General features: G+C 36.5%; 1 long non-coding RNA gene across 2 annotated transcripts; it reads left to right on the top strand.

Annotated features, from left to right (window-relative positions):
* The first annotated feature begins 508 nt into the window (after positions 1-508).
* On the top strand, positions 509-17,132 carry LOC103885739. Of its 2 annotated transcripts, XR_649012.4 has the most exons (5): positions 509-4,651; positions 4,784-4,992; positions 5,290-6,731; positions 8,943-8,982; positions 14,755-17,132. It is a non-coding gene; the product is annotated as an uncharacterized LOC103885739 (long non-coding RNA). The 2 variants fall into 2 exon arrangements; XR_649011.4 differs by having other exon boundaries at positions 509-4,992.
* Positions 17,133-17,332: the final 200 nt, after the last annotated feature.

Here is a 17,332-nt window from a genome sequence, read left to right as displayed (position 1 = left end):
CAAACCTCTTTCCTTTATAAATTACCATGTCTTCATTAACAGCATGAGAATAGACTAATACCTGTCTCCAGCCATAATTCATGACAAAAGCTCTATGTGTCATTTTTCCAGTTTACACTGGAAAAATAAAGCAAGATCTCCACATTCTCTAAGGTTAGCCATTATTATCAAGACAAAGAGATTTTTACAGCTCAAAAATGATGACTTTAAAGGTTTATAGTTAAAGGTAATATACGAGGCATCAAAGAAGAGAAAAATAAAATAATTTCGCTCCTGGCCTGAATTTCTTCTTAGTATTTTTATGAGGTTAAAGAGATTCGAGAAAGACCAGGGAAGAATAACCTACAACTGAAAGCCCTTGATAGATTTACTGGTGGGATAGGGAAAGGGTGAACCTAGAAAAAAGGAAAAAAAAAAAAACAGCATGTCTCAATAGAATAGGCAGTGAGCATCTCAGCTAAATGTTCCTGTAATCATTTCTTATTAAAAAGGTAAATCAGATGGGCTTACTGAAGTAAGCAATAAATTCCCTCAAATGCACAAAGATCATAGAATTATGAATAAAAATCCGAGTCGGAGTGTCTATTTTTGTCACACTATCTCTGTGGGAGAACCCAAGAGAGAAAGTGAAACTGGTCATACCCCATCAGCCTCTTAAAACGTTCGCTTAGGGTTTGCTACATACATCCAATGTGGAAATAAAATGCTTCTCAGATTTTATTGATTCCATCAATCTAGGATCGTAAGTATGTAATCAGGTATGTTTCAGGATATTACATTTAAAAATAGCATTCTTATTTTTATTTGTGTAATCTCTTATTTATTAATCGGTTATTTGGGCACTCGACTTGGGCAATAAATAACCTCATGTTTTCTTCTTGAGTTCTGTAAACAGCATAAAAAAGGAAGCAATTTGGCACCTTCATCTAAATATTAACTAAGCACTTCAAAAGTAAAGAGTTTTGTTCAATGCTATCCAGATTATCTGACACAATCCCTCCGTGGATGCAGCATGTATTTTTAAAGCAAAAAAGAACATATAAAATTCAAAATAAGTTATATTAGACTGCTAAAACAATCATCAAGATCATTCACGGATAAATCCCACTTTCACACAAGCCTCAGCATAATGCTCAGAGGTAAGGACTTTCTTAACCTGAATCAAGCCCAACATCATCCCGATTCTCCATTTTACCCCAAACACCAAAAACTTGGTAGGAAATGGATTATAAAAATGAAAGTATACGTTTATATTGCTGTCTTAGCTTGTGATGTGAAAGAGAGCTTCTTGAACTTGATTACAGGTCTGGATAAAAAGAAAAATTTGTCACAAATCCCCAGTGTTTACTTATGTTGCCTTTCATGATAATATTACTTACACTTTCCTTGTATAAAAAGTTACATGTATTTAACAAACATTTTCAGAAGGGCCTCTTACTCCATACTAGAGACTGTGATCCAGGCATTAGATATGCCAAAAATAATAATAATAATAATAATAATAATAATAATAATAATACTAAGTAAAAATTTTGTTTCTAGCTTTTATAAATATGTTACTTAGGAATTGCATACAGTTACTCATAACCGGTATACATACACAGGCGAGCAGCCCCAGGCTGGCATGGTGGCTTCTGAAGCCACCAAGGACTCAGACTTCTTTGATCTTTTGCCTTCATGATCTTTAATCCTCAAGGTCACAATCTGGCTGCTGGAGCTCTGAAGGGGATTTTTGTCAGAAAGAACACCCTTCCCCACCCCACATTCAAGGAACTTTCTTCTCTACCTCCCACAACTACAAAGAACACTGGAGAGAACTTAGAAACAGGGCCACACCTAACCACAAGGAAACCTGAGGATTTTCATTAAAAAGGGGAAGACAAATAAGAGTTTCTGCCATAACCAGTATAAAAATGATTAACAATACAGTGTGATGAGTATGTTAGCGCTGGATTTTCAGGATAAGTTGTATCAGTGGTTGGCTGAGTACAGGAATCCTAGGCAAAATAACTAACGTATGCCTAAAGTATCAAGGAGCCAATTGCGTTTAGGGAATGGGAGGAATATTCATGTGGATGAAGGGTAGCATGCTCAGGGAAACTGGTAGGTGAGGTGAAGGTTAGGTATCCTTTTATAGCATAGAGATTAAAGCTCAGACTCTGGATTCAAACTGACTGGATGACCTTGAGAAAGTTAGTTAACTACCTCGTGTCTCATATGTAAAATGGGGACAATTGTACCTACTCCACTGGATTGTTATGAGTATTAACTGAGGTAAACTCAGAAGCACCTAGAAAACTTTCTAAAATATAATTGTCCAATAAACAATATCTATTGCTGGTTGTCTATGAATGACCTGCATGTGTTTGCATAAGGGACACAACAACGTCACTAACTAGGGATTGGGGACCCACCCGGGAGCTTGGCATAATCAGGTTTATTTCTTGGGAAGAATTCTCTCTGGTGTGGTAAGATTTAAGCTGTTGTCAAGGAGATTAATTAGGAGGACGTTTCAACTGAGATGATGAAGTTCTGAACTAAATCAAGAAAATTGGCTACGCTTTAGACTCTTGATAATATTGTCAAATTTCTTGTTGGAATTCTAACAATTTCGACGACCACTGAGAGTACAAGTGATACCTCACAAAAACCTAACACACATGTTCATCTTATTTTAAAAAATTGCAAATTTGTTAAGTGAAAGTGATGTTTTATTATTTCTTTAACTTATAATTCTTTTTTAAGGTTGAATTTTTTAAGTTTATTAGCTCTGTATTTCCTACTCGTGTTTTTATGTTTATATCCTTCTCCAGTTGTGTTTTAGAAACAATGCTTTCCCTACTGTTTCTATGAACTGTTCATATATACGTGATCTTGGCCATTTGCATGCCCTATTAGTTTCCATGATTAAAGGCTGCGTGGAAAAAGGGTCAAAGGAGGACCTCTCTGATTTAATTATAGATTACCAAAAAGAGAGGCAGACAAGGGGAGACAATACTGAGGGGATGTTCTTGCAGAAAAAGCCATGTAAACCTTCCAGCCAAAAGTCAATGACATCTTTAGTAAATTCTACAGAGTTTCTGAATACTTTGAGGAGTATCTTTCCTATGAAGAGACTATGAATACCCACTGAGTCCTGCTTTGAAGTCAGAATCAGCGGGAAGTAAAAACAGAATTTGCTCAAAGGGTAAACCAACCACGAGTTACTCTTGTTAAGATTATTCTCATGTATTTTATATAATCGATGTCATTATAAATTGAAAGATTTTTTTCCATTATGATTTCTAAGTGGTTGTTTCTGGCATATAGGAAAGCAATTTTATATCATTTGCAGGGGTTCTTAGAAATCCTGACCTTTTCAGTTGATTGTCTTGAATACTAATGATGATTTTAGTGATTATAATCCTTGATTATACTAAATTAATAAGAGCGAGGTATTGTTTAACTGTATAAGAATCAAGGACAGAATAGCATTTTATCAGAAATTTATTAGAGTATTATATCAGACCTTAAATATGTTTTTTCTTCTTGAAATATTAATGTGTTGTGTCAACATCTTCATAGCATTTTACTCACAAACTAATTTTATTAAATTCAGTAAGTATACAAAATACGTACAGACAAAAATCTTGTGTGGTGAGGCTGAGAAAGGAGATCAAAACAGAAATAAAACTTAAAGATCATAAATGGAACCTTAATCAATATGCCCTACCCCGTTCTGGTCTAGTTGAATCTCATCTCCAGAAATAAATGGAAATGAAAATGGAAAACAGCAAAATTTAACAGAAATATGATTTAGCCAAAAAGACTAAGAATATGATATGCTATTATTTTTTAAAGTTAAACCATTTGAAAGAACTACATTGGTTGTTTAAAAGGAGATTTCTCATTATATATGGTTGTGTGAAAAAAACAAAAACTAAAAAAAGGTAACTAAACAGCATGTGTAATTCTAACCATGTGTTTGTATGTTAACAGGAATTAACCTTTAGAAAAGAGAGTCAGAAGTAATGGCTTTTTTTTCTTTTTGTTTAAACTTTTGACAATAAATATCTATATTTTTGACATCAGAAAAATATTGTTAAAAGAAAATCTAAACACAATGCCTCTTTCTCGTTTCTATAATAATTCCATATTTCAGAAAGAATTTGTAGTAGATTTAAGATGAAGATAAGTTAAAATATCTACATGAGAATTTCTGATCAGAGAAGCACCACACATTTTGATAAAACATGATTATTATTATTTCACAAATATTACAAAGTAAACCACAAGTTTTGAGAAAATAGGTTTCTCATCGAAGAATCTTCATGTTCTTTATTGTCCTGACTCATACAAAATGTTCACCAGAGTTGCGTTTTTCAATTTTCTGGACAACTTGTTGATAATTCAAGATGGGGCCAAGAAAAATAAAGTCAAATAGAGAGAATAACAGAAATTGTGTTTGTGTTCAAAAATTCTGGACAGAGATTATTTGGGTAAAAGGTATGGTTCATCTCTTGCTTCATTTTAAATCTCTTTCTTTACTGAAATCAAATTTCTTCCTGGGATTTTCAAATATCTTATCTCCATATTTTTGTCTTTATGGCCAGCCTGAAGATTTATTTCAGTTTCTCCATTTTCCTAGCAGGAAAATGCTACATGTACTTAAGTAAGTATAAAACTTTACTGATTGATAGTCAGCTATAGAAAAACGTCTCCCGTTTTATCCAGAATTTTGTGAACCTGAGGTTCAACTTTGGAAACATCCTTATTCTAGTTTCTCTTTTCCTTCCAAATATAGAGCTTCAAGTAATATGGATAATTGAACTCAACACAGAATAATTAAGTAAAAAAGGAAACCTCATTCATTGCATAACTATTTTGTTTCTCTGACTCCTTCCTTTGAATATGTCCTGGATTCAGACACAGAAAGTCAACGATTTCTAGCATTCATTTTAGAATGTTGGTTTGCCCTTGCTGGAAATATCTGTATACCCAACAATTTTGGTGGTAAGTTCATTTTATATTCTGTCACTGCATTTAACAGAAAGTGACTAAGCATTCAAGTCAAGATTTCTGGAAAATAAGACCATAGCATAACTGAAAAATGAACATTTGTTTTACAGGAAATAGTGCACTCGAACCACCCATATTAGCTACAGTATGAGTTAATATGGCACTTTTAGTAAAAGTGAACATTAAAATACCGTAAAACAATGACACATTATTATTTTGGGTGACTGCAATGGTCAAAGCTTCTTGACTCTACAGGTCATTTTAAATATTTTCTTTTCTTTCTCTCCACAGACATTCAATTCTCTGGAAAAGTTTGTCTAAATTGCTGGAGAATATGTTTTTGGCCCCTTCACTTCATATGAGTACCGCATATTGAGGCCCTCTAGCTGGCGTTTCAGAGCCACAGATATAATGTGACTATATTGACAATTATTCAATCCTGAGAGAGACAAAGACCCAGTGTTCTATCTTTATTATTCAAACGTACTGCCCCTGTTTGGTGAACAGGGATTCATTCACTCCAAATACAAAAGGTCCCTGAACTCATTTAGAACACAAAAACAAATTATAATCACTAAGCCAGTGGAATTCTGAGTTATCATAAGCTAATGTTTTGAGCTTTTTCTGCATCTTAGAATGCACACATCCTTGTTTAAGATTCAAACCTCTGGACACAATTCTGGTTGACCAGTAGGCTTTTTAGCTGACAAATGACTGGCTGACTTGGAAACCAGTTCTTAAAGCCTCCAGAGAGCCACATGCTGATACTCCTGAGCTCTCAGCTCTTAGATTTTTCACATCATTTTTACAAAAGAAACACCTCAGGTGTACCAAAGCTTTGTGTAATGAAATCTTTCAGAGCAGCCAGAAAAATATAACTCTTCCCCACCTGCATTCAGTTGTGGGTTAGAGCACATTTAATTTCAAGTCAATAGGTTCCCTGCACATCAGCACTTAAGGGATTAAAGACAAGTCTAGTTTTGTTGCCCTAAATGTACTGTTATTGTTATCAATTCGTGCAGCCTTGCAATAAGTTTTCAATAAATCTAAGATTAACTATGATTTTCTTGCCTATAAATAAAATATAATCATCTTAAAAATCAATGAAGGGAAAACCATCATATCCATTAACCTGGCTCAGAATCCCTCCAGGCTCTTGATATGCAACACAGTGCTGTGGATCTTTCATTTTATTGAGCTATATCTCTTTGTATGGCAACCAGCAGGCAAAAGAAAAAATCTAATCTAAAAACCAAAGACTAGGGTTTTGTTGTTGTTGTTGTTCTAAAACCACTGAGGTAAGAGCTGAATATTCTTTTCTGCCTGGGGTTAATTTTTTTCCCGCTTTAATTTGCAATCATGCAATAAAAAAAAGGGGGGGAGACATTGCCTCAAGTAGCTAGTGGCTTTATTACCATCTCTCCTGCCAGTCTCCACTTTTTATCACTTCCAAATCCTTTGTTTTTAAAGTCACCTGCACAACCCTGCAATGTTAGAAACACCTTCAGTTGTCTTCACCAACTGTCATTTCGTACCATCTGCTGTTAGAATCTCAAAAGCAGTAACGCATGGGGGTCAAGGCCACTTTCTCTCAGGAAACTAAAAAACAACAGAGCCAAGTCATTTAATGTGGTTTTTTTTTTCCCCTGTCAGCTTTACTACACTCTGGAGTGGACATTTTCCTTGCCTTTCAGTTGCGAATGTTCCTCAAAAGACATGAACTTCACAATAAGGTAACCACACAAAAGCAAGGTTTTATAGACAACCCATTATCTACTAGCAGAAGGGGACGATTAGTCATCTGCTCCACTTGAAATAGATCCAAAGAATTCAAGCCAGCACTGCAAAGAGAAAAATGCATTTATGTCAGGATTTCAGAAAGGGAGCCATCCTCCCTTAATGTCAGGGGCATCAGCACAGCCTTTCAGAAGGCTGTAAGGAATCTCAGAAGTCAAGCAGCAAGGAGTTGACCTAAGATTCAGTAGCTTTCTTTCTTTTGCACTCCCATACCACTACAACCTGGATGGTCCGCTCTTCTGATCTTTCTTCAGACTAGAGCCAAAAAGGACCACCTTTTGTTTCTGCTTTTGTCAGCTACTAAAAATGGTCAGTTCTGCCAGGTGCAGTGGCTAACACCTGTAATCCCAGCACTTTGGGAGGCTGAGGCAGGTGGATCAACTGAGGTCAGGAGCACGAGACCAGCCTTGCCAACATGGTGAAACTGTCTCTATTAAAAGTACAAAATTAGCTGGGCATGTTGGCAGAAACCTGTAATCCCACCTACTCAGGAGGCTGAGGCAGGAAAATCACTTGAACCCGTGAGATGGCGGTTGCAGTGAACTGAGATTGTGCCATTGCACTCCAGCCTGGGTGACAAGAGTGAGACTCCATCTCAAATAAAAAAGAATAATAATAGTAACAAATAAATTAATTAAATAAATAAAATAAAAATGGTCAGTTCAATTAAACTAATTCAACCCCGTATACCAGATAGGCTCTCTAAAGACATAATCTTCTCTTAAAATGAAATTGTTAGTTGTCATCATTTTCCCCTTTTTAGATTTTCTACAAATCATTACAAATTCACATAAAATTCTTCAATCTGAAAGAGGCCTAGTTTACTCTCAAGGCAGTTCACATACAAGTCTAAGTTTTTCACCCCATAAATAAAATATAATCATCCTAAAAATCAATAGGAGAAAACAATCAGAACCATTAACCTATCTCAAAATCCCTTCAGCCGCTTGGATGAAGCACACAGTGCTGAGTCTTTCGTTTTATTGAGCTGTATAATTCTTTGTGTGGCAAATGGCAAGGGGAAAAAAAAAATCAAAGACTCAGGTGTTGTGTTCTGAAAATCAGAGCGAAGTGGGAATGAGATAATAGATTTTGACCCTTTGTGATTATAGAAATAAACAGATATTGGAGACCCCAGAAACAATGGTTTTAAGCAACTGGAAAGAGGTTAGCTTGGTTTCGCTTCTCCCTTTGAAAATGCTTCCTCATGAGCAATTTATAAACCTGGGCATCAATTTTGAAAATTGTTAGAAAATTTTCTTTAAGATTTAAGGGGGAAAAAAAGAAGAGGTAGAGGAAAAAAGATTGATTTCAAAAGTGGAAGTGTGAGTCAAGTGCACTGAAAAGACAAGGCTGATTTAAGATAGGCCCTGCATGGTGGTGCACACCTGTAGTCCCATCTATTCTGGAGGCTGAGGCAGGAGAATCGCTTGTGCCCAGGAGTTTGAAACCAGCCTAGGCAACATAGCAAGACCCTGTCTCAAAAAAAGAAAAGAAAAGAAAAAAGACTGATTTAGTCTTAAGTTTCAAGCTGTAATATACGAACTGAAATGAAGATACTCATATGAAGCTGGTTGCTATTTACCACTGCTCAGTGGTCACTTCTTAATTCTCTTCTTTTCCACAGAAATTTGTTTTGTAAAGTTCAATAATGAGGAAAATTTACAAACTATAACTGGACTTTTTGAACATAATTTCAACTCTTATTTTAGATTTGGGGGTACATGTGTGGGTTCATTACCTGGGTATATTGTGGGATGCTAAGGTTTGGGGTATGATGATCCCAGTACCCAAGTCCTGAGCATAGTACCCAATAGTTGGTTTTTTAACCCTTGCTCCCCTTGCTCCCTACCCACTCTAGTACTCCCCAGAGTCTATTGCTGCCTTCATTATGTCCATGAGTACCCATTGGTTAGCTCCTACTTATGAGTGAGAACATGCGTTAATTTGCTTGGAATGATGGCCTCCAATTGCATCCATGTTGCTGCAAAGGACATGGTGTCATTCTTTATTATTGCTGCATAGTGTTCCATGTACCAAATATTCTTTACCCATTCACCATTGATGGGCACCTAGGTTGATTCCATGTCTTTGCTATTGTGAATAACACTGCAATGAACATAAGAGAACATGTGTTTTTTTGGCAGAATGATCATGACTGGACTTTGAACATCTAACTTCATTAATGTAAGTAAAGTCTTATAATACATTATATCTCAGATACATTCTTTAAAAAAAATAGCCTTCCTGTTCTTCCTTATACTCCCCTGCCCCTTTTTAAAAAATGGAATACCTCTTCACTCAATACAAGGATAAAGTAAATAATTTTCCAGTGGTTTATCTAATGAGCCATGAACATGTTAAAAACATAAATAAGGACATCCTTATAATAGCCATTCAAAAACAGTCAACTCTTCATGGGATGAGAAAAGGAGCAGCTTGGTAATTAGTCACTATAAAATTGAAAGAGAGTTTTTAGTAGGATTTTGAGAAAAAAAAACTCACATTTTTAGTATCTGGGTAACACTAAGTTTAAATGGTCATTTTGCTATATATCTCTAACACCCAGTTTAATAACTAAACATTTGGAGAAAGAAAACCATATATGGCTTCCTCAGTGAGAAGATATTAAAGAAATAACAGAATCTAAAGTAATAACAGAATCTAAAATCCAAAGGCTATTTTCCATAACTAAATACAAAAAATAACATTTTTTGATCACTTCTAATTTTAAAGTTTTAAATTACATCCTATGCCAAACAATTAAAAGTACTAAGCAAAAGAGAAGGAGAGAGATTATTCTTTAATAGCACTTAGCATATGGCCAGACATTTAGCCCATTTGCATTTATAGGAATGATGGATTTTTTCTTTTAATCTCATTTTATGTTTAATATTTATTATAAATTATTGTTGTTTCTTCTATTCCCTTTTCATAAGTTTTGCTGGCATTACTTTCTGTTTATCTTCCCCCTTTCCCTTCCTCTCCAGGTAATCTGGAAATTAAATTGTGCTTATTGATTTCACTAGTGATTCCTAATAATGATAATTTTAAAATATACTTGATTAATATATCAACATTAGTTAATAACTGTCGTGCTTGCTTGTTCACTGCTTCCTCACCTTTTATCTCTACCACTGAAAGAGACTATTAAAGTCTCTTATTCCCCAATTCTCCATTTCCCCCACTGAGAAGGGGCTTTTACAATGCTTCTTCTTGCCACAGAATTTTGCTTAGGTACGCTATAAGTTTTAATTTTAAGTTATTATTATATTATCTCTTCTGGAGTTTCTCTATGGTTGAATTAATTCTTACTTTATGTAATAAATTCCCAGTTAATTTTTAACCACCTACTAAGTCTTAATTATTGCAAGATTTGTTACCACTTTTCCTCTTTTCTTTATTTCCCATTATCATCAAATAATCTGATTCCATTAACAAAAATTGGAAGGCTTCCTCAAAATCTTTACTTAAATAGGTGACTGAGTGGTCTATATTCCGATGCCTTGACTTTCTCTTACCCTGACAGATAAATGTCTTAGATAGGTAAAGAATCTCTGCTTAGCAGTTCTTTTTTTTTCTGTTTTCTTTAAAATTTATGATCTTCTCTTTATAAAACAAATTAAGAATGTTTATAACAGACTGATTCTCTTTTCTTCACAATTTATTCTTAAAATTTCGCAAGGATATATTTAGTTGTAAGTTTGTTTTCATTAATACTCTTTGGAACTAAAGGAATCCTTTCAATTTAAATATTGAAGTTTTTCTTCAGCTCAGGAGATTTTCCTCAATTATTTGTGGAATTATTTTGCATTAGTCATATTTTTGCTGTAAAGATGCTGCCTAACCTATAAAATCTTACTGACTTACAACAACCCGGTTCAAGTCTGTAAGCTGGCTACAGATCAGCTGCTCTTGACCTGTAGTAGGCAGTGCCTTTGGGAAGTAATTAGATTTAGATGAGGTCATGAGGTTAGAGCCCCCATGATGAGATGGATGACTGCCCTTGTAAGAGAAGAAAGAGATACCAGAGTTGCTTCTCTCCACCAACGGAGGATAGAGAAAGAAGGCAACTCTCTGTAAACACAGGAGACTGCCTTCGCCAAGAACCAAATCTGGACCTTGATCTTGGACTTCTGAGCCTCCAGATCCGTGAGATGTGTCTATTGTTTAAGCCACCTAGTCGTGTATTTTGTCATAGCAGCCAAAGTTGACCATGACAATTCTGAAAAATCCTTTTTCTATTCTAAATGTATCTCCTTGAGAGCCATTAGTTTTTTCTTTAATTTCTCTCCATCTTTTTCATTAGTTCTAATTTGGTAGTACTCTTTCTATTCTAGTTTTTTTGATGTGGTCTTCTCCATCATGTGACTTAGTCTTGAAAAATTAGTTATGCTTTATCTGTGTCTATACAGGGCTGTGTCTTCTTTCATTGTTACTATAGGTCAGGCTGTTTGTCTCTCTCACAGAGAGTTAATCTGACTAGTTCTAGTAGGACAGAAGTTTCTCTTTTTGTGGACTAGCAGCATAAACTGGTAAAATGTCATCCTTCTGCTGACACTTGGAAGAGTGCCCTCTACTCTCAGGGGCATCTTCATCATCCGTTTTTTTTTTTTTTTTTTTAGACAGAGTCTCGCTCTGTGGCCCAGGCTGGAGTTTAGTGGCGCTATCTTGGCTCACTGCAAGCTCCGCCTCCTGGGTTCAGGCCATTCTCCTGCCTCAGCCTCCTGAGTAGCTGGGACTACAGGCGCCCGCCACCAGTCCCAGCTAATTTTGGTTTTCTTTTTTTTGTATTTTTAGTAGAGACAGGGTTTCACCATTGAGCCTGGACGGTCTCGATCTCCTGACCTCGTGATCCACACTCCTCAGCCTCCCAGAGTGCTGGGATTACTGGCGTAAGCCACCGCGCGGGTCTAGCCGCAAGACCTAGAAATGCTTCAGCATACTGCTGTGGTCCTCTTTCAAAGGTCCAAAGTTAACAGATCTAGGAGCTTTTCCACGTTGAACACAGTAAGCCAACAGATGTGCCCTTTGCCAGATACCTTGAAGTCTAGGATCTTCCCCTAAATCCTGAACAAAGGCAAGCCTTCAACTTTTACACTGGTCCCTAAGTTTTTTCTTAATGATACTATGAAGCCTCACCGATATGGTAGCCATTCGCTATGTATGATCATCAAGCACCTGAAATATAGCTAGACTGGCATGAGATGTCTTATAAGTGTAAAATACACACCAAATTTTAAAGGAATAGTACAAAAACAGTAAACTATCTTCTTAATGTTTTCATATTGAGTATGTGCTAAAATATTTTTGACATATTAAGCTAAGTAAATTTTTTTAAAATTATGTAAATATTGAATTACTGAGATTAATGTTCGTTCCTTATTTTTATCTTTTTTTTTTTTTTGAGACAGAGTCTCGCTCTGCTGCCCAGGCTGGAGTGAAGTGGCATGATCTCGGCTCACTGCAACTTCTGCCTCCCGGGTTCAAGCAATTCTTCTGCCTCAGCCTCCCTAGTAGCTGGGACTACAAGCGCACATGGCCACGCCCTGCTAATTTTTGGATTTTAGTAGAAATGGAGTTTCACTGTGTTGCCCAGTCTGGTCTTAAACTCCTGAGCTCAGGCAATCCACCCACCTCAGCCTCCCAAAGTGCTAGGATTACAGGCGTGAGCCACTGTGCCTGGCCTATTTTGACCTGTTTTAATGTGGTACTGTAAAATTAAAAATTATATAGACTGCAGCGCAGCTCACATTATCCTTGTTTTTGCCACAGAGATTGAGGCCCTGTCTTGCTCAGCTTCCCCTAAGAGGAGAATAGTTCAGTCTATCCTTCAGACTTCACTGATGTAAGGGGAAAAGGATGGAAAAGAAGTTGGGAAGTGTACTTAGACCACCTTCATCCAAATGGCCTTGTCTTAAATGAGAATAAATTTTGTTTTTATTCATGAGCTTTATTCTTACAACCATTTATGATTTTTATTTTCTCAAATTGGCATTTTGCCTTCAAAAACAGAAATAATTCCTAGGAAAATAATATAAATTAAGAAATTCAGCTTTCAAAAATTTTTCTAATTTAAGGATAGTGAGTAAAATATATTCAATATTCAAATACACTTAAAGTAATAACAAAGGGCTTAAAATTTTCAGAACATCCAACTTCTGCTTTCACAGACTTATAAAGGCATTTAACATTTCTGCAACTTATATGGTGAAATCTATGCCCAGTTGTGGTTTCAGGTATACTCTTAATAACTTGAGTGTTTGAGTAGTTCACACTAGACCAGAGAATTGTCAAATTTTAGAAGACTGAATAATAGGCATCACAGTTTTGAGGGACTGAAATCATCAACAAATGAATGTAAAATAACTGAGGGACTTGGATTTCATTTAGTTTCTCATCACTTCACTCTTCCTAATTTACAGTACTTCTCAAGTAAGAAAATTAGAGTTTCGCACGAATTATTCCGTAAGCTTTGAGCAGTTAGTGTTTACAAAACTCAATCATCTCTAAGGTTCTAGTGATTACACATCACGGAAAACTCACAACAATACTTACTGGTTAAGCACACAAACTACTGAAGCAGAGGAAATGTATTACCGTATTTCCCTGCCACACCCTGTTTGGCTAGCACTTGCAGTCTTGGTGGAATGTATTACCGTATTTCCCTGCCACACCCTGTTTGGCTAGCGCTTGCAGTCTTGGTGGTATCTTCCAACTTTAGGGATTTCTTCCCCTCTCATTCTTCAAGGTTCCCCCTTAGCTTTACCTGTCCTGAAAGGACACCGTCTCCTAAAACGTACCCTTTCTATAGTCTTCCCTAAAGTTTAGTATGCTTTCCCCCTCCAACAAACTCATTTCTGTTGTCTAAGTTAATAGGTTGGGAAATATCAGAATTCAGTGGTGACTCTTCTGTCACTATTGTGAAAATTTAAATATCTTTGACTTATGTGGCATACTCTATAGAAAACACCTGTAATTTGAGGCAACTATATTATTTTGTAGCACTGTCAAGAGTTAGCCTAGACATGAACTAAAAGTTTAAAGACTTCCTATCTAAATCAATGTTTTCATTAAAAAATTAAAGCAGTGACTATAAACAATAGTCAACTCAAAGAAAGTTGACTTGGGGAAATTTAAAATAATAAGCACTTTAGAGAAATCCATATGTCTAACACACTGGTAAGCACATTCTCTTTTACTCATTTGGGTACTTAGCAGACTGCAAAATCTGAAACTGCTACGTCAGGGAGTTACCAGAGCTCTCTTTAACTCACAACCCAGTTAGAGTGAAGGCTAAAGTTTTACCTCTTAAGCTAACAAGATCTTGATACGTGGCAGCATCTGTTTCTCTCTAGCCTTCAGTCTCCTTACTGACCCTTCACTGGTCATTCCATCTAATGACTCCAAGTTCTTCCTATAGTTGAAAATGTGAGGAAGCTTTCAGCATTCTTCTCTTGTTGCTGGATATTCTATTTTACTGAATTCTCCAATTTGGGCTTCAAATCCTAACTCAGCAATTTGCCAGCTATGTGGCATTGGGCAAGCTACTTACTGTCTCTGTGCTTCAGTTTCCTCATCGTCATAACAGTGAGGATAATAAACCCTATGGCAGATTGCTCTGAGAACTGAAGGAGTGTGTGAATCGTGAAGAACACTGCCCGGCAACCATATAAGTCTGCAGTGAAAGCTAGCTCACGGGATGCCCTGTTTCAGAGATCACTGCTTCTCAATGTTGGAGGCATATTAGAAGCAAACACTGATGCCTGGGCCCCTACCCAAATTAATACAATTAGAATATTTGGATGTGGGCCCCAGGTTTATGTATGGTAAGATTCTAGGGCCAGAACATCCTCAAAAATAATAATAATATGTATGTATGTATTTATTTATTGAGTGTTTACTATGAGCCAAGCTGTGTCTCGGACGGCTTTCTTTATGTGTTCTCCCCTGAGCCAGGCTCCAGAGAGGATAACAACACCCACAAGCCATATTTGAGATGTGAGCCTGAGCGTCCAGTCCGCCTTTGTAGAACTTTCCCAGCCACCACAAGCACTGACTGGAAGGTTGAAACTGAGAGTTTGGGAGGAAGGAGGAAGGCATCAGTCACTGAATGAGGAAGGACCAGCCTCTTCCTTGATTTCTTTTCCTACACTGCCCACACTTGCCCCTTTTCCATCCTGGATACATTTATAACATAAATTATATACTTCAGCTTTATAAAATATATGTAAAAGCCCAAAAGAGTTACTCCCACTGTTAGTCTTTGCATAGTTGTTAGTGTGGATGCTTTAGGAAAGAATATTAATTTTAATATTAACCTTAAGACACAACCAAAAAATTAATTTTCTGCAAAAAGTTAACATGTTATATAATATAGTAGAAAATGTAATAGAATATTCATGATATATTGTCAGTGAAAAAGCAAGATGTAGAACAATGTGAACATTATGATCCTATTTCTGCAAAAAAAAATTTCCTACTAATATTATATACAGATGTAATCATGTGTATTCACTCCAAAATATTATCAGCCATGCATAAATATTCTAACTATGCCATTAACATTATTATTAGTTATTTTTAGTTAACTCAAGAATAATTGTTAAGTCTCTAAATAAAGTACGATGCTGAAATGACCTCTTCGTGACATAAAAAGTGCAAAAACAAGGCTATCATCATTTTTTCAAGAGATTCTCAGACAAAAATGTTCATGTTATTTTGCAAGCTTCTTTATTTGCATAAAAGCTTGCTTGTCACATTTCTATATTTCATTGAACTTCTATTAAGAATATATAATCCAGATGTTCCTTGATTTCAGAAAGCAATTTTTCTTGAATCTGAGCTTGTTTACATTACAAGAGATCCTTTTTTAAATAAAAGAATCAAAGTAATGTTACTTTAAAGCACAAATCCCTCTGTGAATTTATGATTTTATTAAAAATATAAGTTGCAACTTCTCAGATGTACCCATTATGAAAATATATTAGGTGTCCACATTATTTGCTTGTAAAATATAGTGACTAGATTTATGTTCAAAAAACTGGGAGGCAGTCACGCCTTCAGTGTCCCAGGAGTGAGCAGCCCACCTGTACATTTTCTGTTGGCCAAGGAAGAGAGATGCTATTCCAAGCAATGCTTCTTCCATCATCCCTCAGACTCTCAAAAGTTGTAGCTTCTTATTCATAGTATTTAGATGACATCCTTAACTGTGGATTCAGTTTCTGAATTTCTCTTTCCTAATGAATTAATGTGGATTTCACTTATTTAAAAATTCTTTATCAAATATGAAAATGGTTGAAATAGAAAATTAAAAGGAATAACATTTTTGTTAATATTTGTGATGTGTTTCGGAAAGCTCACTCCAGTAGGCTTTGTTGGTGATGGGGCAGCAGGGAGATAATTCAAGAGTTTATTAGTCTAGGCCAGACATAAAAGTCTTCAGTCCTGCAACAGCGAAGAAACTTGGAGGGAAAATGGAGAAATGACAGACAGACATTTTCCCATTCTGCTTCTTTCCTGGCACAGCCTGCCTCCACTGAGGAAGCCTACAAAGCCAGATAGACAAAGAGTCTGAGTGACTATGAGACCCAGTCCTTACCAAGGAACCTGCGGAGAGGCTGCTGATGGTAGTGGGAGGAAGGGTATCCCTAGGAAAGATTTTCCACCCTGATAGGAAGATTGAGGAATTCGAGAAAGAACCCTATCCTTTTGGCTTCTGGATTTTGTTAAGGAAGACAGTGATCCTTGTTGCTACATTGCTATACTGCTGAAGCAGAAGATCAAAGAAGCTGTAGAAAAGCCATCCCAGAGTTCTAATAGTTTCAACTGCTGAAGTAACCCTGGAAACAACCTAACTCCAGAATCTTTTTTATGCGTAATGACAAGAGTCCTTGATATTTAAGCAGCTTTTACTTGCCGCAGAAAGTATTGTAACCAAAACACAGTGGATGGATTAAAACACGATACTATTCAGTAGGTAGAATCTATAATTCTTGACCATTGACAAATTATAGATGATGAGGAAAAGAAGGAAGTCTAAGACGACTCCCAAGAAACTTAGGTCAAAGGGCTTAGAGTGATATGATTTACTAAATAGAGGAATACAAATACAGAAAGTAGAGAAGGCAGGAGAGAGGAGAACGACCAATAAAGCTTGGGATATTATTGGGATATGTCTGTATTTGAGTTTGTCTGGGACTTTCAGATGACTGTGTAGTAGGTGCTGGGTTATAGTGCTAGAGCTCTGACATTAAATGAATGAAGAGACCAACGCGATGGCTCACGCCTGTAATCCCAACACTGTGGGAGGCCCAGGCAGGTGGATCACGAGGTCAGGAGGTTGAGACCATCCCAGCTAACAAGGTGAAATCCCATCCCTACTAAGAATACAAAAATTAGCCAGGCATGGTGGTGTGCACCTGTAGTTCCAGCTACTTGAGAGGTTGAGGCAGGAGAATCGCTTGAACCCAGGAGGCAGAGATTGCAATGAGCCAAGATCATGCCACTGCACTTCAGCCTGGGCAACAGAGACTCC

Source organism: Papio anubis, chromosome 7 (assembly GCF_008728515.1).
Source record: "Papio anubis isolate 15944 chromosome 7, Panubis1.0, whole genome shotgun sequence".
In the NCBI taxonomy this organism is placed as follows: domain Eukaryota; kingdom Metazoa; phylum Chordata; class Mammalia; order Primates; family Cercopithecidae; genus Papio; species Papio anubis.
The sequence above is the reverse complement of the archived record's forward strand: the minus strand, read 5'-3'. Positions and strand labels throughout refer to the sequence as shown.